Source organism: Elaeis guineensis, chromosome 12, assembly GCF_000442705.2.
Source record: "Elaeis guineensis isolate ETL-2024a chromosome 12, EG11, whole genome shotgun sequence".
Taxonomy (NCBI): Eukaryota; Viridiplantae; Streptophyta; class Magnoliopsida; order Arecales; family Arecaceae; genus Elaeis; species Elaeis guineensis.
This window is the reverse complement of record NC_026004.2, coordinates 50,990,734-50,998,177: the sequence shown is the minus strand read 5'-3', so window position 1 is coordinate 50,998,177 and position 7,444 is coordinate 50,990,734.

The following is a 7,444-nucleotide window of genomic DNA, read 5'->3' as shown; positions in this document are numbered from 1 at the left end:
GACGTAACCCTAATCTGATCAGATTAGGTTAGCTCAAGAGTCCCAATCAACTAAAACTCTTTTTAATTAATTTTTGAATTAAAATATTTTAATTTTGATGAGTTTATAAGTCAAGATTGATATCTAGCAATGTATTATGACTATCTGAAAGATTTAAAATTTTAATAAGAAATTATCAAAATATCTTTCAGTGGCAAGTTACTGTATAATTCAATCCTTTAGTCAAATAACATCCTAGATGAGCTGTGAGTATGAAATTATGTCAAACTCAATTGCTTATCTATATGTATCTCGATCAAAAGGTAATGATTCAGTTAATAATATATTAAAAAAATTTTTTAATTATCATCCTGCTTTGGTCAAAGACTTCCAGAATCATTGACCTATGAGATCACATAGGATGTTCTCTCCCCTTATTAGGAGTGATTGATCCCTTATTGATCACTCACAATCTCTATGCATACTTCACCACATCCAAAATATCCCATACAAAGATCAGAGAATCAAGTTAGAAAATAAACCAAAATATAGATTCATATACATAAGGTACCATGACGATTTTAGGTCAAAAGATCACTTACACAACTTTCATTAGAGAATCATCAACTGACATGTAAATAAAACTCCATCAAATATTCTCTTATAGGTCTATTTAGTGAATTCATTCTCTAATAAGCACCCATATCTTTGTATTAGTATCACCATGCAAGTGGTTGTGAGATCAACCACCCTCATCTCTGAGCATATATAGGACATGTCAGTCTTATCGGTTTCATTGATCACCGACTTAATGAACCAATAACTAAAAATATTTTAGGTCATGGCTATCAAAGATTTGGATCTCACTGGCGTGATCTCATCACGATCCTAAAATTATTGCCCAGACCTATGGGATTCATTATAATCTTAAAAATAATAAAATATAGTATATAATGAATCAAAAATACTTATTTTATTAGATACTAATATCAATTATATAAGTTTGAAAGTCAAATTATAGAAAACACCCTATCGCATCCCATATGTGATTGGCTCGTAGGTCATTATTCTTTCACAATCAACCTTATCAAATCAAAATTTTGATCAATTTTCTTACATGTGTGATCATTGGGCTCCACATCTAGCTAATAGTCGGTCTGGATGTATCTTTACCTAATTCAATTAGATCCATTCTTAATCGATTAAGGTCCAATTCATGCTGATCTAAATTCAGCAATTAGAAATTCTTCTAATTGAAGAATGAATTAAAATTATTAATTTATTTAAATTTATAAGTCAAGATTGATGTCTAGCAATGTATCATGATAATTCAAAAAAAATAAAATTTGATAAAAATATCAAATATATATTTTAGTGGCAAGTTACTGTGCAATTCAATCTTTTGATCATTCTGTATTTTGAATATATTTATGAGTATGAATTTATGTCAAATTCAAATACATATTCTTGTTGATTCTTCATCAATCAATGAAAACTTTAATAAAGTATTAGAAATCCTATCTAATCTTCATTCTACTTTGGCCAAAGACTTCTCGAGTTATCTAGAGATGAAAATATATTGGATGTCATCTCCTCTTACTAGGAGTGATCGATTTCTTGTTGACCTATTCACAACCTCCATACACACTTCACCATATCCAGAATATCTTATTCATGACTTTTTACAATAATTGAGTATGAACCAAAATACAGATTCATGTGCACAAGATTCTATGGTGGTCTCAGATCTAAAGATCACTGATATAACTCTTACTTAGAGAACTATCTTTTGACATGCATGTAAGGCTCTATAAGATGTTCTCTGTCAGTGAGTCAATTCAGTGGACTCATTTCTTAATGAGCACCCACATCCTTGTATTAGTATTCCTATACAAGTGGCTTGTGAGATCAACCACCCTCTCCATCGAGTATATATAGGATGTGCCAGTCTATCCTGAATATTGATCCCCAACTCAATGCTCCCATGATCAAAAATATTTAAGATTAGGGTTTTGGGATTTTAGGTCTTATAGACATGACCCATTCATGTCTCTTAAAATCATTATTCTAATCTTTGAGATTCATCATAATCTTTAACAAAGAAAGTGCAACTGAAATGATGAATTATAATGCCTCATTTTATTAATATCAAAATAAATATCATTATATGAGTTGGAAGAAGATACAGAAAAGTCCAATCACATAATCTTTGTGATTGGCTTGTAGGGCACTTATTCTTTTAGTTCTCATATTGACTATGGTTAGAATATGGTTGTCTAAAAAAATTCTTCATAAGAGATCTTTGGGAAACATCCTATATAAATCTATGAGATAGATAGAGATTTATGAGATAGATCTATTATGATGCTAGTTTCACAGAAGATGTACATAGAAGAGATACTGAAAGGCTATAGTATGAAGAATCCTAAAAGGATTTCTATCCCTTGGGCATGGGATTAATCTCTATGAGAAGATGTGTAGGACACATCTGTGGAGATATAGTACATGAGCTAGATCTCTTATGCTTTAGCTAGCAGGAGCCTCATGTATACTATATACATGACTCGATATATTTTTACTATAAATGTCATGAGAAAATATTAGTTAAATCCTAACTGAGAGTACTTGATAGCTATGAAAATATTTTTAAATACTTGAGAAGCACTTGGGATATGATCTTTGAGGAGAATCAAAGTTGAGGGTAAAAGGATATAATGAATCAAACTTTATATCTGATATTGATGGTAGAAAGTTTACATCAGAAAAAATATTTTCTTATGCAATATTGATTTAGTAAATTGAAAGAGTTCCAAGAAATTGATCATTGCAAATTTGAAGTTGTGTATGTCGCTGCTTATAAGACTGCTAGGGAAGCCTTCTAGTTAAAAAGGATTTATTGCAAAACTAGTGTGATGTCATCAGATGGCACAACACTATACTACGACAACAGAGGCACCATTGCTTTGCTAAGGAGCCTAGATCTCACCAGAATTTCTAGCATACAAGAGTGATTGTTCGCGACTATTTCCAAAACTAAAACTTCAAGAATTAGAGTAGAACCCACGAAAATGTAGCAGACCCACATACTAAATCATCTTACTAGTAGAGGACCAAAGCACATCTTGAGAAGATAGGGCTTAACTCTATGGCAGATTGACTTTAGTGCAAGTAGAAGATTGTTAGATGTATGTCCTAGAAGCCAATCGGACTAACACATTAATTCTTTCTAGGATATAATTTCATACTTAATCTAATAATTTAGGATAGTTAATTACCATTTATGTAGTATATATATCCATGAATCATCCAATGAATTAATAAGATAATGACACATATTCTCAAGAGTTAGAAATTTGAGACATGTGTCATTGGTGATTAATTCATAAACTACTCCCGACCGTAGGATCATTACGGAGATGGTGATCAATCCAAATAGGTTGGTGGATGGATCGCTTCCTTATGGGTGGATGGATCGCTTTCTTATGGTGATGCTGGAGTGAGAGTCTATAGTGTGGAGATACTGGAGCAAAAGTGTAGATAACCAACACGAGAAGTTACTTGAATATCTACTCACTCGTCAGTAACTTTTTCAATACTGTAGTAATATGAATGATTCTTGGACCTGTGATGCCTCAGTCATTCATATTGAGGTTACTGTAGTTTGACTATACTATAACTCAGTCTCTTCATCATACGGAGCCTTAAGGTATATGTTGGCTATAGTAGATTCATTATAAGAATAGGGTGTGTAGCTAGATGGGATCTATCGATCTTAGTAGAAAAGGAGAAGTCCTATGCGATTTGCAAGATTGAGTTCAGAAAGTTTTTGGCTAAAACAAGTGTGAATACTAGAAAAAAGTATCCACAAAAATTCATAAATGAACTCAAATGAGCCAATCTTGCATATGACAGATGATGGATTTGATGATTTTTTCATAACCTCTATCTTATGAGGACTCATGATAAAAGAACTGAATCATACAGTAACTACACCTAGAGATTTATTACTTTCATTCTACTGGATTGCCACTACATACTACTAGGTATCACTAATGGATTGCGAGACTCATCGAGCATCATCTTGATGATCGATGACCCTTAATGAGCAGAGTTGGAATTATTTCAATCTATTGAAAAGAGTCTCAATGATATTTTGATAGAGATCAAAATATATCTCACTACCAAACAGAATAGAACCTATGGGGTCATATACAAAAGATGTCCTAACTGATCAAAATATTGAATAGTAATTTTGAAAAGGATCCACTTATCAATTTGATTGATGATTAGACTAATATGAAAAAGTTACATGAAGGACTTACTAAGAGTTAGTAAGTTATAGGAGGACTAATTTATAAATATTATTAATTATTTAATTTGATCAAATATGGATTGAATTAAATTAGATTAGATCAGATTGGATTTGATTTAATTTGGATTTTTTAGTCCAAATAGGATTTGGACTTAATTCCTAATTGGATTTGACTCAAACTAGATTTGAATTGGACTCAAATAGGAATGGTATTAAGATAGGAAACCACAGTCCCATTGGATTGAGATTCTCTTTCCCTATCCATGCATAATATGGGATGCCCAACCATAATGTTTTATCATGGCTTTGCATGGAGAATTAATGGGTGCAAGAAAAAGAGGCACAAGAAGAGAGTGGGTTGCACATGAGAGTCCTTCTCTTGAAGGACTCTTAACAAACTTCACCCTAACCCTAATCCTTAGTTTAAAAGGGGATAAGGGGCACCTCTAAATAGATTACTTGGTGAAAAGGAGAAGTTTTGTGGTGTGTAGAAAAGATGAGAAAGGAGGAGGTGTGCGGTTTTTGTAGGGTGCACATAAAGGGAGGCATGAGGTTGTGAGGAGCCTCCTTTCTTGCTTACATCCAAGAGTTGGATGTTCATGGGAAGCCTTCCTCTCTCTCTCTCTTGTCCAAGAGTTGGACATGGTTTTTTCTCTTCCTTCTCCTCTACAGATGTCAAAGACTTGGATATATTTTTCATCTCCATAAATGTCCAAGAGTTGGATATGATTTCTCCTCCATGATCAGTCCAAGAGTTGGATCGAAAAAGAAAAAAAAAAGAGACAGGATCTCTTATTCTTCTTTTCTTTAGATCTTCTTCTTTCTCTTGAGAAGAGAAAGAGAAAAGAAATCAGATTTGATTTGATTTCATGATCATCCTATGGATCTCTTTGATTTCTTTGAGAAGAGAATCAAAAGAGATCAAAGATTCAACGATACAAGGAGTGATCTCTGCAAAAGAGCTAGCATCCCGATGAGATAGAGATCTCCTAATCAGATCAGCTTCGTGTGGATACCTATAGAGGTCGAATACTTGTGTGACTTCAAGAGGACCTTGAAAATATCCATAAATCATCAGATCACAGCTTCAACAGACTATGAAGATATCCACAGATCATTGATCGCGGTGAAGATCTACCCATACAAGGATAAAAATTAAGTTTTTATTTTTATTTGAATCTTAATCTTGTACATATGATGATACCTAGGTCATGTTGAGATATGATCTCTATATGCATACTTGATTAGATTAGATCTAATTAGAGATTTATTTTAACATCATTCTAACATAAGGTTGTCCTAGTATAATATTGGTATGTTATGTTGCATGGTTGTCCTAGAACGATGTTGAAAAATTTTGAAATTCTCTTCTATTATGTATTAAAAAATTTTAAAATCTCTGCATGCATACTAGATCACCATGTGATGATGTTTCCTAATAATAGAGACATGATAGGTTCTTTATTTTATCTCAATACTAGTAATTTGATATCATGTTCAGTATATTTTTGTGTGCAAGATTTCAATCTGATCCTAAAGAATCATACTTAAATACTGTTAAAAAAATTTTAAAATACTTAAAAGAAACTCAAATTTTAGGCTTGTGGTTTTTCAAATAATCATCAATAGACTTAATAGACTATTCAGATACAGATTTTACTAGATATAGATTAGATAGAAATAATACTAGTGTAACAAATTAATTTTTTAGAGTAAATTTAATCTCATGATTTAGTAAAATATAAAATTTGATAGTATTGTCTTTGGCCGAGGTTGAATATATTGCTGTCAGATGTTGCTGTGCTCAAATCTTGTGGATCAAGCAATAATTTAAGAATTTTGGTATGAAACTTAATAACATTCTTATAAGATATGATAATAATAGTATAATTAATCTAACTAAAAATTCAATCCAATAGTTTAGGTCTAAATACATATAAATAAGACACCATTTTAATAGAGAACATGTTCAAAATAAAGATGTAATGCTTGATTTTATTTCTTCCAAAAAATAATTAGCAGACATTTTTACTAAGCCATTGAATGAAGATACATTTTATGAAATTAGAAGAGAACAAAGAATTTTGGGTCCATGTGTTTAGTGATCTCAACCTATTTCATCTTCCAACTCCTCATGATCAATTTTTTTCATCATTGACTTCATCTTTTGAGTCAAAATTTTCTTTTGATCTCCACTATACTTTTCCTTAAAATCAATTCTATTAAGTCTTATTTTTATTGATTTAAGCTCAAATTCTCTATTGTGCATGATCATCCTTGAATTCCTCATCTTTTCTTTCTTTTTCAGATTTTTTTTGGATGAATTTTGGCCTATCTGCCCAAATGGGGTGTCCTCTAGGTTGTCCCATGAGAAAGAGATGCCCCATAAGGGCAATTTGGTCCTTTTCTTGGGCAAATGGGATGCCCTATTTTTCTTTTGGAAAAATCCAATCTTTGCACTCCATGGGCCACCCCTTCCACCGAAACCACCTCTCTTCTTCCTCTTCTCACCGTGAAACCCCCTCCTCTAGAAAAACCTAGGGTCTAGCCTCCGCCTCCCTCAAAATTTTTTCCCTTCTCAAATCTGGTATAAGTCTCCCTTATTAATGCTTATGTGCTAAAATCCCTTGATTTTGAAGCTTCATTCAAGCCCTAAAGCCCCTTATCGAGCAAAAATTTCGATTTTCCTTCTCCCTCTCTACATCAAAGCTTCTTCCCCCACCTTCTCATCTTTAGAATCTTGTTCCTCTCCCCACTTGGTCGAGACCTGCTGTCTTTTGCTCTCATGGCGCTGAAGTTGAGACTCCTTTAAAGAAGAAAGTTGACCCATATTCTTGAAGAGGAACAGAGAAGGAAGAAATCTGCTTCAACTCCCATTGCATCTTCTCCTCCTGTGACTCCAAGCAAGATACCCCTCTCTACTAGAAAAGTTGATTTAGAAAAAAACTATTGATTTCAACTTCTTTGAAAGGGAAGGTTTTTCAACTAGAGAAAACATCAAGAGGCAAGATTGGGGTTTTTACTACATGCTTAAGGAAATTGTCTATGTTGATCTTGTTAGAGAATTTTATCAAAACTTCAATTATCGTGATGGAATTGGTAGTTCTTTAGTTAAAGGTGTAGAAATTGTTTTGGATTCATATCATCTTGGAG